At 40.3% G+C, this 18713-nt stretch overlaps 1 long non-coding RNA gene across 2 annotated transcripts; it reads right to left on the reverse strand.

The window, feature by feature from the left end:
* Window positions 1–1454: 1454 nt before the first annotated feature.
* On the reverse strand, window positions 1455–16743 carry LOC120571084. 2 transcript variants are annotated; one of them, XR_005641175.1, is made up of 3 exons: window positions 16707–16743; window positions 4939–5017; window positions 1455–1591 (listed from the first exon to the last, which is right to left on the reverse strand). It is a non-coding gene; the product is annotated as an uncharacterized LOC120571084 (long non-coding RNA). The 2 variants fall into 2 exon arrangements; XR_005641174.1 differs by lacking the exon at window positions 16707–16743 and adding an exon at window positions 5124–5394.
* Between the last annotated feature and the right edge of the window lie 1970 nt (window positions 16744–18713).

The raw sequence follows: 18713 nt of genomic DNA on the forward strand, positions 1-18713 counted from the left end.
ATCCAATCGAGAATCTGTGGAAAGAACTGAAAACTGCTGTTCACAAACGCTCTCCATCCAACCTCACTGAGCTCGAGCTGTTTTGCAAGGAGGAATGGGCAAAGATGTCAGTCTCTCGATGTGAAAACTGATAGAGACATACCCCAAGCGACTTACAGCTGTAATCGCAGCAAAAGGTGGCGCTACAAAGTATTAACTTAAGGGGGCTGAATAATTTTGCCGCCCAATATTTCAGTTTTTTATTTGTTTAAAAGGTTTGAAATATCCAATAAATTTTGTTCCACTTCATGATTGTGTCCCACTTGTTGTTGATTCTTCACAAAAAATTACAGTTTTATATCTTTATGTTTGAGGCCTGAAATGTGGCAAAAGGTCGAAAAGTTCAAGGGGGCCGAATACTTTCGCAAGGCACTGTAGTTACTTGCCCAATGTGACGTTTTGCTTGTCCCGGGCCATCGGGCAACCCTAATTGTTGAACACTCTTTTGTCGCTTTCCCCAACTTTTTTCGAGCTTTTCCCTACGTTTTTGTCACTGTTTTCAACGTTCTTTTATAACAAAAAATTTAACGGCACAAACATTATTCCATGTCACCAGTCTCAGGTTCAGAAGAGTCTCCAGTCTGGTCTTCAGTTTCTGGTTGTAAAAGTGGATGTGAGTTCCTGGCTGGTTCTGGTCCTCCACGGTCCTCTCCATCAGCTTCTGTTTCCATTGGACCAACACATTTATGTGTTTTGACATCAGAACGCCAGGCAAATCTTTTGTTACAAACACTGCAGCTGAATCTTTTCTCTCCTGTGTGGGCTGTCATGTGTGACCGTAAACTTTCTCTCTGTGTAAAAGATTTCTTACAGACCGAGCAGCTGAAAGGTTTTTCTCCTGTGTGAGTTCTCATGTGGTTCTTCAGGGTTCCACTATCATTGAAAGCTTTACCACACTCAGAGCAGCTAAAAGGCTTCTCTCCTGTGTGGATTCTCATGTGTTTTTGTAAATGTCCACTCTGTGTAAAATATTTCTTACAGAATAAGCAGCTAAAAGGTTTTTCACCTGTATGAGTTCTCATGTGTCTCTTCAGATTTCCAGTTTGGCCAAATCTCCTCCCACACTCCGAGCAGCTGAATGTTTTCTTATGTCTTGAATCATGTTTCAGAGAGTTTAAAGCTGACTGAGGTTCTCTGGTCTCCTTCCAATCAGCACTGTCATCAGTCTCAGGTTCAGAGAAGATTCCAGACTTGTCTTCAGTCTCTGGTTGTAAAAGTGGATGCAGATGTGAGTTCCTGGCTGGTTCTGGTCCTCCACAGTCCTCTCCATCAGCTTCTGTTTCCATGTGTTGAGTTTGTCTCTGATGAAGCTGTGAGGACTGAGCTTCCTCTTCATCATCTTCACTCTTCACAGGGACAGGAATGAATGGGAACTTGGTGATATCAGCCTCCTCCAGCCCTTGAAGCTGCTCTCCCTCCTGACTGCTCCACAGTTCCTCCTGTTCCTCTTTAATGTGTGGGGGGGACTCTGGCTCCTGCTGGTCCACACTGGAGCTACACTCCTGCTGCTCCTCTTCACCAACAATCACTTCCAGAACATCTGGAGGTAAAGCTGAAACACAGACAGTGTGAATATTTGTACACTAATATCTACAATTCCATTAAACGTGGCAAAATCCAACACTGAAAATTATTCAGCAACAATTTTAAGAATACGGTTCCTCAAATTTAATTCATTGCTTAGGCGCAGCGCCCAACTGTTTTTGCGCAACGCCTACGCATATGAACGTAAAAACAATGGGAGGGCATCTGGACAATGATCAGACCGTTATTATTCTACATCCAGGGAACCGACGCACGGGACAGACGTCCACTCTTTGTCTTTGGCACACACGTGCCGCGTGATAGTTCACGTACACAGCGGCAGAAACAGTGTCTCACACACAGACACACAGACACACACCAGGGTTCCAGACATTTTGCGACCAAAATTCGAGAGAGTGTGACTGAATTTTAAATCCAGTCGCACATGTGCAACCAGTGAACAATGAACAAGCAAACTATTGACTCGTTCTTCCGACCTGCGGCTGGTGTGCTAGTGCCAGAGTCGACAGTGTCACAGTCGGATGATGATTCAGAAAAGAGACATAGGAGAAAGGGAGAGCCTGTATGAGGCAATAATACAGTACACTGACAATAATAATACTTTGTTTACATTTCTGAATGTGCATTTGTTAAGCACCATTCAATTAAAATGTGACTGTGAACTAAAATAAAACAGCACATTGTAGTTTCTGTATTTATTACCAAAGCATTTGTCATTAAAATGGGGGAAATGTGAAAAATTGCTTTGCAGGTTGATATAAGTTGCCCCTAAACAGTGTTTCCCACAGAATTAGATTGTATTTGTGGTGGTAGCTGACCCGGGGTGGGGGGTGCACATGTGGAAAGAGGTGCAGACTTCTTATATTAATTGTACTGCAAATATTTTTATACAAAATTCTGCAGGTAACAATTCAAAATTTTAAATGGAATGGTATAATGCAGTAAGGGAAGGGGGCTTTTGCATCTGACTACACTTAACAACAAAGTCAGGTTCATTTGATTAATATGAACAGGGCACAACCGTATCTTTTTCCCAAGGAGCACGTTTTGCTCCTCAGTTGAAAGATTTAGGAGGATTTAGGATTGACTTACGTAAGGTGTTATTACTGTTGTAGCTTATTTGTACAAAAATACAATAGTGTTATGAATACAAAAACATTATGAAGTGTAATGTTTTGTACTTTGAAAATTTGATAAATAAATTGTCGTTGATGTAAAGTAACAGACTGCCCCTTCAGTTCGGCAGGCATGAACCGCAGATTGTTGCAAATGTAACCATCATAGTGTGAAATACAGTTTAACTGCTGCTGTTACGTGACCAGGCCTCAGCAGAGAGGCGGAGCGAGACGACGTTTCTACATATTCAGGATGTCAGGGCAATGCCACTATGCACGCAAAACTTTGAGTTTCATGTGTAGGCTACTCTCAGATGGCTCGCATCAGGTGTTAAAATGAACTGTACCAAAAGACGGGGAAAAGTATTTAACGTGACATATGAGACGTTTTTATTTTTTACAGGTGAATTTCAATTAGTCAATTAAATACTGATAGACGGCAGCGCGGCCGCGCAGGTGCGACAGCAGCCGGAGCGCCGGCCGGTCACCGGTCCCCAGAGCAGCATGGTCACCTGGAGAGTCCGATACAGTCTGACTCTGCAAACGCTGGTAGCTGAAAAATCAGACGTTTTGGCACCTGTAATATTCCTCTGGCTCTGGCTAAAACCTCTTTAGGGGCCGCCTAATCTTTCTCTATGCAGGATACACCCTGAATAAATACCGGTAATAACTTCATAATACTAACCATTAAACTCTGGCCGTCTTCTCTGCAGGGGAAAAGATTGATGTCGGAAAAAGCAACATCTTCTGTGTGTTAATTAGTGGATCGCAAACCAAGTTTAAAGGTCCCATGACATGGTGCTCTTTGGATGCTTTTATATAGGCCTTAGTGGTCCCCTAATACTGTATCTGAAGTCTCTTTTATATAGGCCTTAGTGGTCCCCTAATACTGTATCTGAAGTCTCTTTTATATAGGCCTTAGTGGTCCCCTAATACTGTATCTGGAGTCTCTTTTATATAGGCCTTAGTGGTCCTCTAATACTGTATCTGGAGTCTCTTTTATATAGACCTTAGTGGTCCCCTAATACTGTATCTGAAGTCTCTTTTATATAGGCCTTAGTGGTCCCCTAATACTGTATCTGAAGTCTCTTTTATATAGGCCTTAGTGGTCCCCTAATACTGTATCTGAAGTCTCTTTTATATAGACCTTAGTGGTCCCCTAATACTGTATCTGAAGTCTCTTTCCCGAAATTCAGCTTTGGTGCAGAACTACAGCCACTAGAGCCAGTCCTACAATGAGCTTAGTATGTGCCATTTCTGTGTCTGAAGCTATTGAGGAGGAGAGTGAGAGTGGCAAGGTGGAGGGTGGGGGTGTGGCCTTGACCAACTGCCACTTTGCTCGTTTGAAAGCCATGATGCCTCTCTCTCATGGGTGGGCCAAATTCTCTGGGCGGGCAAAGCAGAGAAAGGGGAGGTAACCTTGCTTGTTATGACCTCATAACAAGCAGATTCCAAAACGGCTCATCTGAGCTTTCATTTTCTCTAAGGCAGAGCAGGATACCCAGGGCTCAGTTTACACCTATCACCATTTCTAGCCACTGGGGGACCATAGGCAGGCTGGGGGAACTCATATTAATGTTAAAAAAACTCATAAAGTGACATTTTTATGCCATGGGACCTTTAAGGCTCATACCACCACCTACATTACTGTATTGGAGTGTGTAGAATAATCAGTGGCATTAATTAATCTGCAAGGAGGAGTAGGGTCTGTTGTGTTTTTGTGTGTGTGTGTGTGTGTGTGTGTCTATGTGAGCAAGTGAGTGAGTGAGTGAGTGAGAGCATATACGACAGTATGTGTGGCGGCCAACATTGATTGTGTGGCGGGCCACCACAAATATATCAATGTATGGGAAACACTGCCACATTTTCTGCCTGTGCCCCTAAAAATTTTAGTTAGGGGCTACAACGCTCCTAGTAAAAAACAGTTAGTCTGGTGCCCTGCGCACGCACGCACACACATTTTTGTTGCAAAAGACATACATTGCATCAGTGGAATATTCACTTTTACCAGCAATGGAAACAGCTTCTATATACATGTATACACACATAGCTTCTATATACATGTACACACATAGCTTCTATATACATGTACACACATAGCTTCCATATACATGTACACACATAGCTTCTATATACATGTACACACATAGCTTCTATATCCATGTATACACACATAGCTTCTATATCCATGTATAGACACATAGCTTGTATATATATTTCAGATGTAAATGTGTCCCACCTGTCCCCTGGTCCGCTGACAGCTTCCTCTCAGACTTCATGTTAAAGTTCCTCGCGGCTCTGCTCCTCTTCTCCCCGACCTGTTTCAGGAAATACAACAACACGTTAGCTTAGCAGGAGCTAGCTGCTAGCGGCTAACCTTAGCTTTAGCACCGACTCCCTGCGACATTAAAAAAGAAAACAAACCCGCTCGGTGTAGCTTCGTTTCAGCTTTTAAAACCACATCCAGCAGTTTGGGACCTTTCTTTCTTCTTAAGAAACTAAACACTGACGCCTTTTGCTCCGCCGTCCTCACCACGATGTGTCACACAAACGGTTAACGTTAGTTCCGGGGACGGACGGTATTACGGGTCGTACCAACAACTTCCGGTCATATGTTTGTTTACTAACCGAGGGTTTCTTCTGTTGCCTAGACTCAGGTTTGACTAAAATAAAGAAACACGGGCGTCCAAAGCCGGTACTAACACTCACTTTATTCAACCACAACACAGGCAATACTACACTTTATCCACTTCCGCTTTTCACAATAAAAGCTCTACGGTTTATTGTAATTTCCTCTTAACCCTCCTGTTGTCCTCGGGTCAAATTTTACCCGTTTTCAAAGTTTCTGGATGATTCATGGATGATTCCATACAATGCTTTTTGCAAATAACATTAAGGATTTATCATTATTCATTGAATTGTAGGGATTTTATTCAACTTTATAGCATTTGAAAATAAATTAAAATGGTTTCAAAACAGTTTCCTGACCAAACGTTGACATATGCTGGAGCGTTATTGGTGGCCACTACTTCATTACTGCTTTACAGTGGTTACCACTGATAGAGTTGATACCCTTAAACGGGACTAATTGAAACCTATTTTAAACATGGTACATTTATCCCTTACATTTATGTGTGCATACGTGTTTACTGGTGTCTAGATGTGTGTTTCGGTACATATATATTTCATGTGTTTACTTTGTTGAGGCACTTACCATTATCGTAAAGTAAGTTGTTGTTTTTTATTGTTGTTTTTTTTTTCTCTGTTTGACTGCCGCTGTAAGGTCAAAGTCAATTTCTGTACCCGGACTCGAGGACCCCCTCGAAAACGAGATGGTTCATCTCAAGGGGTTATTCCTCTTCAATAAATAAATGTCAATATACCAGTCTGTGATCCACTCCACATGCTCTGATTTCAATTGTTAGTCAAAGTAATTCATAATTTGTGCTTTTTTAACCTCAGAAAGTAGGTATAAGTTAATATTAATGAGGTTTATTGACCTATTGCAATACCTTACACTTAAACATTTAAATAAATAATGTTACAGCTGTAACGCTGCTAGAATCAGATATCTAGTTAAAATATCAGTAACAGAATGAATACATGAACACATTATTTCATTAAGGAAATGATGGAATAGTAACTTGATCCATTGATTGATTTTGACAGTGTTTTCTGCTGTAGGGTTGTAAGGTTGCATATTGAGAAACGACAGATTGACAACATTTTGATAATTGTAATTAAAGATGTAAAAGCAAAGATCCTCTAAATATAGTAGTATAGTGAATTTCAAGCAGTGCCAACGGTATGAAACTGTACACACTTCCTGTCTCCTAAAGGGGCGTGGCCTCGTTCGAACGTGTAGTGAACATCGTGCAGATGGATGAAAATATATTTTAATAATTTATTTTAGTGTCAGAATGTTCTGGAGACATGTGGCTTGTTGAAGAACGGCTCCGATATTTACTTTGATGACTACGGGGGTGAAAGGATCGCTCATAATAGTGAACGTGAACACAGGTTCGTAATAGAATAGATCTTTATTGTCATTGTTTTCAACAACGAAACACAGTTTAGCAGCTCTCAATAATGACAGTTACATCACAGACAAACAGAAATATAAAATGTAACCCTCATGTTGTCCTTGGGTCAAATTTGAAAGTCAAAGTTTCTACATCAGAAAATTGGGTTTCTTTCAAGAAAATTGCCCAAATATGACACAGACGCTTTTGCAAGTAAAGTTAAGGATCAGGAATTTGGTTGTTATATTAAAATCTTTTATAGCATTTGGAAAAAAATGTAATGGTTTCAAAACAGTATTTGTCAAAATAATTCATGATTTCAGCTTTTTTAAACTCAAAAATTAGGTATCATTGCATATAATTCAGGTTTATTGATTAGCAATTCCAAAAAAAAGTGTAAAACTAGTGGTAATACGTTTTTACCTGGGAGGACAAGTTGCATGGGCGACGGGAAGACAACACAAGGGTTAAATAGTAAAATATAATAATCAAGATAAATAAACACGATGAAGTGGCACTATATATATATATATATATATATATATATATATATATATATATATATATATATATATATACACCCAACCCTACTTAAAAGGCACAAACGTTATTCCATTTCACCAGTCTCAGGTTCAGAAGAGCCTCCAGTCTGGTCTTCAGTCTCTGGTTGTTAAAGTGGATGTGAGTTCCTGGCTGGTTCTGGTCCTCCACAGTCCTCTCCATCAGCTTCTGTTTCCATCGGACCAACACATTTATGTGTGCTGACATCAGAACTCTGGGCAAATCTTTTGTTACAAACACTGCAGCTGAATCGTTTCTCTCCTATGTGGATTCTCAGGTGTGACCGTAAAGCTCCATTGTGCATAAAAGATTTTTTACAGACTGAGCAGCTGACAGGTTTCTCTCCTGTGTGGATTCTCATGTGTGACCATAAAGCTCCACTGTGTATAAACATTTTTTTACAAACTGAGCAGATAAAAGGTTTTTCTCCTGTGTAGATTTTCATGTGTTTTTGTAAACTTCCTCTCGGTCTAAAATATTTAGTAAAATCTGAGAAGCTAAAAGGCTTCTCTCCTGTGTGAGTTATCATGTGTCTCTTCAGGTGTCCCCCTTCAGTAAAAGCTTTACCACACTCAGAGCAGCTGAATGTTTTCTTACATCTTGAATCATGTTTCAGAGAGTTTAAAGCTGACTGAGGTTCTCTGGTCTCCTTCCAATCAGCACTGTCATCATTCTCAGGTTCAGATGAGTCTCCAGTCTGGTCTTCAGTCTCTGGTTGTAGAAGTGGATGTGAGTTCCTGGCTGGTTCTGGTCCTCCACAGTCCTCTCCATCAGCTTCTGTTTCCATGTGTTGAGTTTGTCTCTGATGAAGCTGTGAGGACTGAGCTTCCTCTTCATCATCTTCACTCTTCACAGGGACAGGAGTGAATGGGAACTTGGTGATATCAGCCTCCTCCAGCCCTTGAAGCTGATCTCCCTCCCGGCTGCACCACAGTTCCTCCTGTTTGTCTTTAATGTGTGGGGGGGGCTCTGGCTCCTGCTGGTCCACACTGGAGCTACACTCCTGCTGCTCAGGGGGAACCTTTCCTTTAACCACCGACAGCTGCTCAACATCTGCAGGAAACACATACAGGGAAATGTTGTAGAACTGTATTTTATCACCTGGAATGTAATTGTTATAAAAGATATACTGGTTGTTCAGTCAGTTACTTAGGTTACATCTACACTACTAGTCTTCCATTTCAGCCTGCGAAAACTGTTGGAAAGGCTGTTGACTGACATATTAGGGCCCTATTGTAGTGAAATAATTCAACTGCGCTGTTGAGCACAAAGTGGCGCAGTCGGTAATTATAGTGACTACATGCAACTTTTAGTGTTTCCGTAACTGTCATTTTTCCTATTATAATCTTAAATGAGCTGTAACAGCAAACGAGACTAACCGTGAAAACAACGCTATTTTTAGGTAGTTTTTATTAGTGCCGTTGCTCGGGTTTGATTTTTCCATCGTAGTCATAGAATGATTTATGGCAGGTAGACGGGGCAACAGTAATACATTCTGAAGGGTCACGGAAAAGCCTGTGTTAGCGTATCCAGCCAGGTGAAAGGTAGCAGAAGATTTATTTTTATAGGCTAGGCGTAGTTGTATTTTCATGTTATTTCAGAAGTAGTGCTGTCAGTTAAACGCGTTATTAACGCAAACCCATTTTAACGGCGTCAATTTGTTTATCGCGAGATAATTCTTTTTGGCCCACCAAACTTTGTAGTTTTTTTTCACATGCTGTTGCAACAACTAGTAACGTTAGAAAAACTACAACACCACACCGGATCTAGCTAGACCAGAAACAAAACAACATGCACGCTGCACACACTTGTTTGCGAGCCAGCTAAAGAGTAGTACATACCTGCAAACTAGTCGCTTTTCGACGAAAATTGCTGTTTTGAATGGGGTCCGAGACCCAGTGCTAATACGGCACCGGTGCCTTAACGACCGTTATCTACCGGACTGAACAGCAACGCGGATTTCGGTGCCTTATTTAGGTGCCACTGAAATGCCTGCGCTTCTCTCTGATGCTCCAAAAACGGACGTTAGAGGGAACTGAAACATTGCCGCACAGGAGGCCAGTCAACACTACACTTAGCAGCAGGTAACGTTAGCCTACCGTTAGCTAGCAGCTGGATTAAACACGGTTAAAATGTTTACAGCTAAACGGTGTAAAGTGTGTCTGTATTTCACTGGAGAGGACTCCAACACCGGACTGTAGCTGCCGTTGTCTGAAAAACACAGTCATGATGTTATGTTACTCACTTCGCCAGCCTCGTGGTGCATTCACTGTAATTGTAAAATACCCTTTTCCCATCCAGGGGTTGTCCTTTTTTAGATCAACTTTTTATTGTTTTATATTTTTGAACATACAGAACAGACAAATACAATTGAACAAGGTGCTACTATATATATATATATATATATATATATATATATATACACACACACACACACACACACACACACACATACACATCTTTCATGTTCAGGCACCGTTTTAAAAGTATCGTATCATGTTGATAAGAGCATTAAAATGAGAAAAAAAAATAATGGGACAAAAAGAAATCAAGGGACATTTAAAATAGATAAAAATTTGCGATTAATTGCCAGTTAACTATGACATTAATGCGATTAATCGCGATTAAATATTTTAATCGTTTGACAGCACTATTCAGAAGTTATCTGCTGTAGTTATGGCTGATACTGGGGCAAGACCATCACAGAAAAGAAGGTGATTAAGTGAAGAACAACTAAAAGATTAAAGCTGCAAGCAGCGTTGGACGGGCCCTCGCGCCTCTACGAGCGTCGGGGGTTACTGGCGGACGCCGCTCCTTGCGACGGTGCATCTGCCCGGCACTGTACTTCACCAATGAAAAGGGAACTCACTGCTGAGTTCAATGATACCTCACACAAGACTCTACGTCATACAGTTCGTTAGCTGTGAAATGGGGCGTGGCCAAAGCATAGGGGTCAGGGCAAACCTTTACCGATAAAAAAGGAAGTCTCTGCTGAGTTCACTGATACCTCACATAAGACCTCAAATATTTTCCCAGTGAAAACGTCATCATTCACGTCACTTCTTGTGGGAATCAGAGGTGGGAAACTCGGGCTAGATTTTGCTAACAGTTTCCCAGTTGGTGACGCGTTGTTGACAACTGACGTTTGATGTAAGCGACTTTGGTTCACTGAAAATATTTCAATGACCATAAACTGTGTATTGTGGACAAACACCTCTGCCAAGAAACATACACAGACATAACATGTTTCAAATTATTCATAAATAGGCCTATGTATAAAAAAAACACCTTATCCTTTTCCTTTCAGGTCGTTGTCCTGTAGATAACACAAATGCCTGTCCATGTGCTGTTTCTATGCTCGAATAAGAAAATGGCAGCAAATCTTTGTTATTGCAGCCTGATGCTCTAGGCTACGCCCAACAGTTGGTGGCAGTCACGCAACAAGTTGTTATGCCAAACGCCAATATAACAGAAGAAGAACATGCATCCGATCCCGACTTCGCAAAATATTTTTTTGCAGGGTGGTAGGGGAAGAACCTACCATACTCTCCCTCTGAATGGCTAGTACTCGCTGCCTGCTCTGGTTGGATTGGTTATGTTTAGGCAAGAGGAGTGGGATTGGTTATGGTTAGGGTAAGATATTCCCAGGTGGCATGAACACAGCATATACCTTAAACGGGTCACCAGTTATGAAAGGGGGCGGGGCTACAGCAGAGGGGGCGGGTCAAACCATCACCACTCAAAAAGAAACTCTCTGCTGAGTTCAATGATACCTCACACAAGGGTCTATAAAACAGGTCAAATGTTATGAATGGGCGTGGCTTAAGCATAGGGGACTGGCCAAACCATCAACAATGAAGAAGGAACTCTCTGCTGAGTTCAATGACACCTCACACAAGACTCCACCTTAAATGGTTAAAATGTTATGAAAGTGGGCGTGGCCTGAGTACGTGGGCGTGGTTAAAGTATAGAGGGTGGCTCAGTATCACATGTAGACCACACATTCTAAGTTTCGTGTAAATCGGATGATGTTTGTCATATAAGGCAGATTTCCTGTTGCCAGCGGGGGGCGCTATCACCAAAAGTAAATTCTGGCCTGCAGGTGTCCTCCGGCCTGGACCCTTGTCCATCGTGAGAAATTTCGGCCAAATTGGACAATGTCCACTAAAGTTACAACAATTTCTTTATTCATCGATAAATGTTGAGAATGGCCGCCATGCCCACACCGTTGGATGAAAAGTTTTTCTTTTAATAACTTTTCATCGTTAAGGTGTTGGGATGGTCCAGACCAAGTTTGAAGTCCATCGGATGAAATCTCCAGGAGGAGTTCGTTAAAGTATAGCACCTTGACTCTTAGGCCTACTTCCTGTTGCCACTAGGGGGGCGCTATGACTTTAAGTAAATATCGGCCTTTATTTGTCCTCAGGGTCGGACTCTTATGAATCCTGAAAAGTTTCGAGCCAGTTGGTCAATGTACAATAAAGTTACACCCACTTCCTGTTTCGATGGCGAAACGCACAAAATGGCCGCCCCGCCACAGCCTATGACAAAAAGTTTTTCTTTTAATAAATTTTCATCTTCAGCGGATAGATGCAACTGCTATTTTTGGTGAGTTTTTGAGTATGTTAAGCACCTCAAAAGGCAATTACGTTTTTTTACGATCGCTATGACACTTTTTTCAATACTTTTAACAACTTTCCTAAACTCTTAACACAGTTAGCACAACATCCGTCTGTGTAGGCTATACAATTAACACATTTCGTGTTGCTTTGACACAAAATGCATACAGTTAACACTAATTTAAAATGCTTAAATTTCTTTTACACACAAGCTCCACCAAAACCAAAACAATGGATCTTTACTGCCAAATTTCCAAATGCTTTCACACTGTATGTCAGAACAGATAACATCATGTTCTAAACCTAACTTATAGGCTAAAGTCAAAGTGAACAGCTGATCATATTGTAAATTGAAACACAAATATATCCCCTGCATTTTATACATGCATTTATTGAGAAACAGCTAATTGAAGTTATAGATCAATCACAGCTGATTCCCAGGAAACACAATCAGGTGTTGAGGTTCTTTCAATCGCATGATCATATGGTAGTACAGTAATGAGGACCTATTTGAACAATATACTGTAGATGAACACAGAAAATAAGAAAAATGCCTTCACAAGGGAGAGGAAGAGGAGTACCAGGACAATTCTGCCTCTGTCTCCTTTTTTTCATAAACCGTACATTCTATAAAGCTACTCTGAGATGAGTCAATCATTTTTTGTATTGAATCTCTGCAGCAAAAGAAACAAATTGGTGAGCGGGTAGAGCAGGCGCACATATACTTGGAGGTTTGTGCCTCGACGCAGAGGTCCAGAGTTCAAATCTGACTTGTGACGATTTCCTGCATGTCTTCCGTCTCTCTCTCTCCCCTTTCTCAACTAGCAGTCCTGTCAAATAAAAGGCGGAAAAGCCCAAAAAATAATCTTCAAAAAAAAAGTACTAAACCCAACAAAACAAAAATGTAGAGAGGCTTCAACAGAAACTGCAGTGCAAAACACAATATATGATCAATACAATCACTTGTGTCTGTTGTATAAGGGCAGACCTGACTGACACATAAAATAATGCAGTTTCTGTAATTCCATCTGATGTTAGTGTTTTGTATGACATTGTGCTATGATTGACTAAATGTTCCTGTTGGGAGAGAACATGTGTTAGTGTTGTGGAAGAAGTATTTGATTTTGAGACATGATTGTATTGTTTTGGTAAACATAGTGTATTGTGTTAGTGAATTATTGTATTTTGAAAATCAGTGTTGGAGTTTAGTTTACAAAGTGTGATTTTGAGCATGAAATTAACTGTTTTGCCAATCGTGTGTTGTAGGTGTGTTGGTGCGTTAAGAGTTTAGGAAAGTTGTTAAAAGTATTGAAAAAATTGTCATAGCGATCGTGAAAAACTGTAATTTCCCGGAAGAAAGAAAGAAAGAAAGAAAGAAAGAAGGAATAACACCTTCAGTTTCAATAGGGCCTTCGCTGCAGTCGATGCTCGGGCCCTAATAAAAGGGAACGTGACGACAGGCGAAAACGCAAGTCAACTTCAGTGGGGCTTTCAACAGATGGAGACAATTACAGGATTGTATAGGATTCCAAACCTACCCCAAATAGGCCCTCAGGTAAGTAGGCTAAGTTACCGTAAGTAACACTTGAAATGCAACAATGCATCTGTAACGTATTCTCTTATTGTAAATGAATATGATTTTCTCTCTGGGCAAAACATTCATCACAACTATACGACCTCCTGGTAACGCTAACTCAGTAATACAGTGGGCAATAAAGCCCCGTGAAGAAAAGACCTTTACGACAGCAGATGTGGTAAAAACACTACCACTTGTGTCCAAAGTGGCAACTAGAATCAACACAAACTGAAAGTTACATGTAGCCACATTAAGACGCATAACAAGAGACTTGTCAGAATCACTTTTTTTTTTTTTTTTTTAAATAGTACATTTTGTCTGATCTGGACATTATTTGAGTCTTTCACTGTGATTTGGTGAGACTTTTGTTGATACAGAGCTAATCTAATCACCATATGGCTTCCTAATTATAGTTTAGCTGTACCTTTATATTTCTAGTAAGACTGTTGTAGTTGGACAATGTTGACATTCTCCTATGTACATGACATGGATGTCGTGGATGTCAGTTTTTGCAACTTAATGGACAGTGTTATTTCTTTCCCCAAGCAGTACATCCTTATACTGTATGTAACCATCACCTATACAGTCCTAAGTGAATACCTATTCAATTTGTTAGAATAAAAAAAAAAAAAAAAAAATATATATATATATATATATATATATATATATATATATATATATATATATAAATTATTTATCCAGGTAAGTCGATTGAGAATAATTTGTCATTTGCAACGACGACCTGTCACATTCGCACAGTTCCACATTCATACCTGGAAGCTGCCCAGTACAACCACAGTCTGATCTGCTGGCCACTGAGCAGCTCCACTGTGAAAAGTGTACTTTGACTTAAAACTGAACATTTAGCCCACTTTGTAAAAAAACACAGAATATATTGTGTATTCAGCCAAAAAATACAGCGATACGATTTTTGTTTGGCAGCTCAGTGAAGCACTTTAAAAAATAAATAAATAATTGTATTTAATTTTTTTTTTTTTTTTTATTTAATTAAATATATATATATATATATATATATATATATATATATATATATATATATATATAAAGTATAATTGTGCTTCAAATAAATAAATAAAAAGTATTTACCTACACCTTATTTCTTGTCATTTACATAATATGTATGAATGTATATGGAGCGTGATAAAAAGGGGACATTGAAATTGCGGCGTTAACGGCGATGCAAGGACAAATTTGGGTGCAGATGTTCTGATATGTTTCTCAACTCAGCTACACTTGATCGCACACACACACACACACACACACACACACACACACACACACACACACACACACACACACACACACACACACAAAGAGACACACACCCCTCAGTGGTTACAATACTGTGCTGTTGTGTTCCAAGGTGAACATCTCTACTATGTAACAAGCACCTATACAGTCCTAAGGGCATACCTATTTAATAATGCAAGAAACCTTCCATAAATGAACTGACCCATATTCATATCTACTTTCTTTTTAGATGAGTCAACACCACACAGGAAACCAGCCGGTCGCCCAGAGCTGGATGGGTCTGTTGTAACGCAAGCTCGGCCTGCCACTTCATCTTGGGACCCGGTTGAAGGTACAGTGGCTTTGATTTTTCCATTTCCAATTCAATACAATTTCACGACAAGGAACTTGAGAGTAACTTAAAAAGGTATTGTGGAGGATTTTCCCGATTTTCCCTCTCCACTTTTTGAAAAAAATGCACATGCGCAACACTCTACCTGCTCCCGAGAGGGAACGCCTATTAAACGTGTGCACGAGAGTGCACTGTTTACAAGTTGCTGTCGGCATGGCTCATACGAGCTACTTTCAGAAAGGAGATTTGCACTTTTTCACAAATTGAGATGTTTACCGTGTGTGCGCGGTGCGTGACCTGTGCCAGGGCTAGCATCGCTAATCATAGCTTACATCAACTTTCACTAGCAGTGATTTTAAATGGATTTCTCCAAATAGCACGCCAAACTTTACCTGTCGAGTAGAAACTTGGCGACTGAGGCATCAGTGGAGAGCCCAACCTGTGCTTTTAGCGCACGCCAGCGTGTGAAACATTCTCCCAAAAACACTCCGGTCTTGTTTCTTTCTTCAGAGGCCTTTCTCTTCTTGTCGTATCTTTCGTAGACACTCGTAGCTCACCACACATATACACCTGAAAGTATTAATGCGCAGAAAGCGAAAACTACCTGACCTGAAAAACTGCCTTACGTAAACATAGCACCAGAATGATTGACAGCTAGGAGGACCAATAGTCTTGATGATCCACCAGGAAAAAGAAAATCATCCACAATACCTTTAACTTTTTTGTTGTTGTAAACAGCAGAACTCATCACCCAGAGGCCATGGAGACGGAAATGAGAGGCAGGTGTTCTTTTATTGTTCTCATCAGTATTATGCTTAGCTTGGCTGATAAGAGGTTTTAATTTGATTTGTAACTTTGCTTCATTTTGACTTCTACTCTAGTGGCATCCCAGAAAAACTTCCCCGCGCTGACTGCTGTCGACGTGGAGGACCCCACAGTGCTGCCCCCCCCCCACAATATCCAACAGCCCAGTGTCAAAGGTGGACTCATTCAAGTTTCTGGGCTCCATCATTTCCCAGGACCTGAAGTGGGAGTCCAACATCAACCTGAACTGCTGATAAGTGGGGTCATCCCCACTTTGGCCATTCACCTACACATTACATACTTTATCATTCCAATATGCATCTGGCACAATACATTTGCACTATTACTTTGCACTCTACATCCCACTCCATGTGTACTTTTATTGATATTAGGTCTTATTTGTATAGTTGTATTTTTTGTATAGTGCGTTGATATGTGCCTATATGTATATTGTTGTCTCTATTGTACAGTATGTGTTTATATGGCCAATAACACATTTTAAATAAATTGTTAGCTGGGTAAGGGTTTATTTCAACCAAACCAGAGTGGTGATTGTTGGAACAGTGGAAAGATGAACCAAGACGGATTTTGGTAGTTTTATTTAGTTTCTGTCCACTTTGAATGCAGTGTGTTTTACGATGATAAAAGTCCTGATTATTTACATGGAGTCTGGTGGGTTTGGCTTAGACCTGTTAAAGAGCTTAGATTACAATAGATCTTATGAACAAATGATTATTTCCATACGTCCTATCGTCATATCGTCGCTGAGAGAAGAGATCCCAGGAAGGAGAGAAAGATCAACTGAAGGTTTAATGACCAAACCTGCTCTGTGTAGCCGAAGCTGAGGGTTGTAAACAGCGTCCAGTAGCTCCCGTTGTCGCTCGTTCTCCTCTTTTGAACGACAAAGTTCCTCCTCGTACTCTGCTATCGTTCTTTCAAACAGCCCAAATATCTCTTCAGCAGCCGCAGTTAGTCGCTGCTCCACCAACGCTCTCAGCATCTGGATTTTACACATTTTACCTCTTTCTGCTAACACACGTTTCTGCTAGACGCCATCTTGTTAGTTGACAGTTAGCCGCTAACTTAGTTAGTAAATACTATAGCTTCCGGTGTAGGCCAGTTGCTGAGCTTCAAAATAAAAGTCCGGAAGTATTCCTGATTTCCTCTGAAAAACATGCAGTAATATAAATGATTAAAACACACTTTTGAAGAAAGACAAATACTTTATTACATTTTCAGAGCTCTGAGAAAATAATGAACCCAAATTAAAGATGATGGTAGTTTGTTTCCCTTTCCTTTTGATGTGCCAAACAGAAGATACAAGTTTTGGTCTTGCATTGTAATTTCATTTTACCGTATTTTGTTGGTTGTCTGAAGGTGAATTATTTATTCATTTATTTATGTATTTATTGTTTATTTTTTCAGCCATCTGTAACTCACAACAGTCAATGCACTGATAACAAGCAACATACAAAACAAAACATTGTTGCTTTTACTTCCACAAACAAAACACGAAATGAACAGACGAGTAAACAAACAAACAATATATTTATATATATATATATATATATATATATATATATATATATATATATATATATATATATATATATATCAGTCTGTGATCCACTCCACATTCTCTGATTTTAATTGTTAGTCAAAATAATTCATAATTTGTGCTTTTTTTTAAACTCAGAAAGTAGGTATGAGTTAATATTAATGAGGTTTATTGACCATGGATTCCAGAAATAAGTGTAACACTAGTGGTAATAGGTTGGAATGAAGTTGTCTAAGAAGATGTAACACAGAGTGGGGTGATCATTTATACTTTACAGACAAAACAGAAGGAGGACAACACAAGGGTTAACCTTCAACTGAGAGGTAACACATTAAAATACCTTACACTTAAACATTTAAATAAATAATGTTACAGCGGTAACGCTGCTAGAATCAGATATCTAGTTAAAATATCAGTAACAGAACAAATACATGAACACATTATTTCCATTAAGGAAATGATGGAGTAAAAAAATTGGATTTGTGCATTGTTTTGTTTTGTGTTTTAACTCTGTTTTTGTGACGGTTCCCGGATCTCATTCACCAGTGAAGAGCTTGTGAACATCAGGGGAACAACACCAGCGGACTTATTTCCCACTTTTCTTCTCCCTTCACTGGAAATTTAGGACATTCTGATCAAAGGTGCGCTCACCTTTGCTCACGTAGTGAGACGCCGGAGGTGAGGGAAAGGGGCTGATGCACTTGTACGTCTCCGCCAGCGAGGATTACGCACACCATTAACAGGAATATTTCTCTCTAACGTGCGTTCACTGCCCAACAAACTGGAGGAGTTACAACTGCTGTTGGCGAGAAACAGGGATTGTTGCGGCTCTGTGGATAAATACCGGACTCTGCACTGCAGCTGGCAGGCTTCCAACTCTACAGAGCAGACAGAGACACGGATCTCTCCAGCAAAACTAAAGGTGGAGGAATCTGTTTCTACATCAACAGCGACTCTGTGTCTGTCTGGAGAGGGCTCAAACAGATCACCAGCTACAAGCCCAAAGCCCCCCACTCCTCCTTCAACGACCGACGCCTAGCCAATGACCTGAATAAGTTCTACTGTCGCTTTGAAAGACAAAAGGACAGTCCTTTTCGGAAGTACACCTAGGTCGTTGTAACCCAGACAATAACAACTAATGTACATGCTAGTCAACAGATGGTTTACTTCAAATTATTTCATCCTGGTGGGTACTCAGCATGTCCTGGTGTACCACACCAGTCATATCAAACCATTATATTTCTTTACTTTATTACCTTTACCATGGCCTA

The sequence above is a fragment of the Perca fluviatilis genome, chromosome 13 (assembly GCF_010015445.1).
Source record: "Perca fluviatilis chromosome 13, GENO_Pfluv_1.0, whole genome shotgun sequence".
NCBI lineage: Eukaryota > Metazoa > Chordata > Actinopteri > Perciformes > Percidae > Perca > Perca fluviatilis.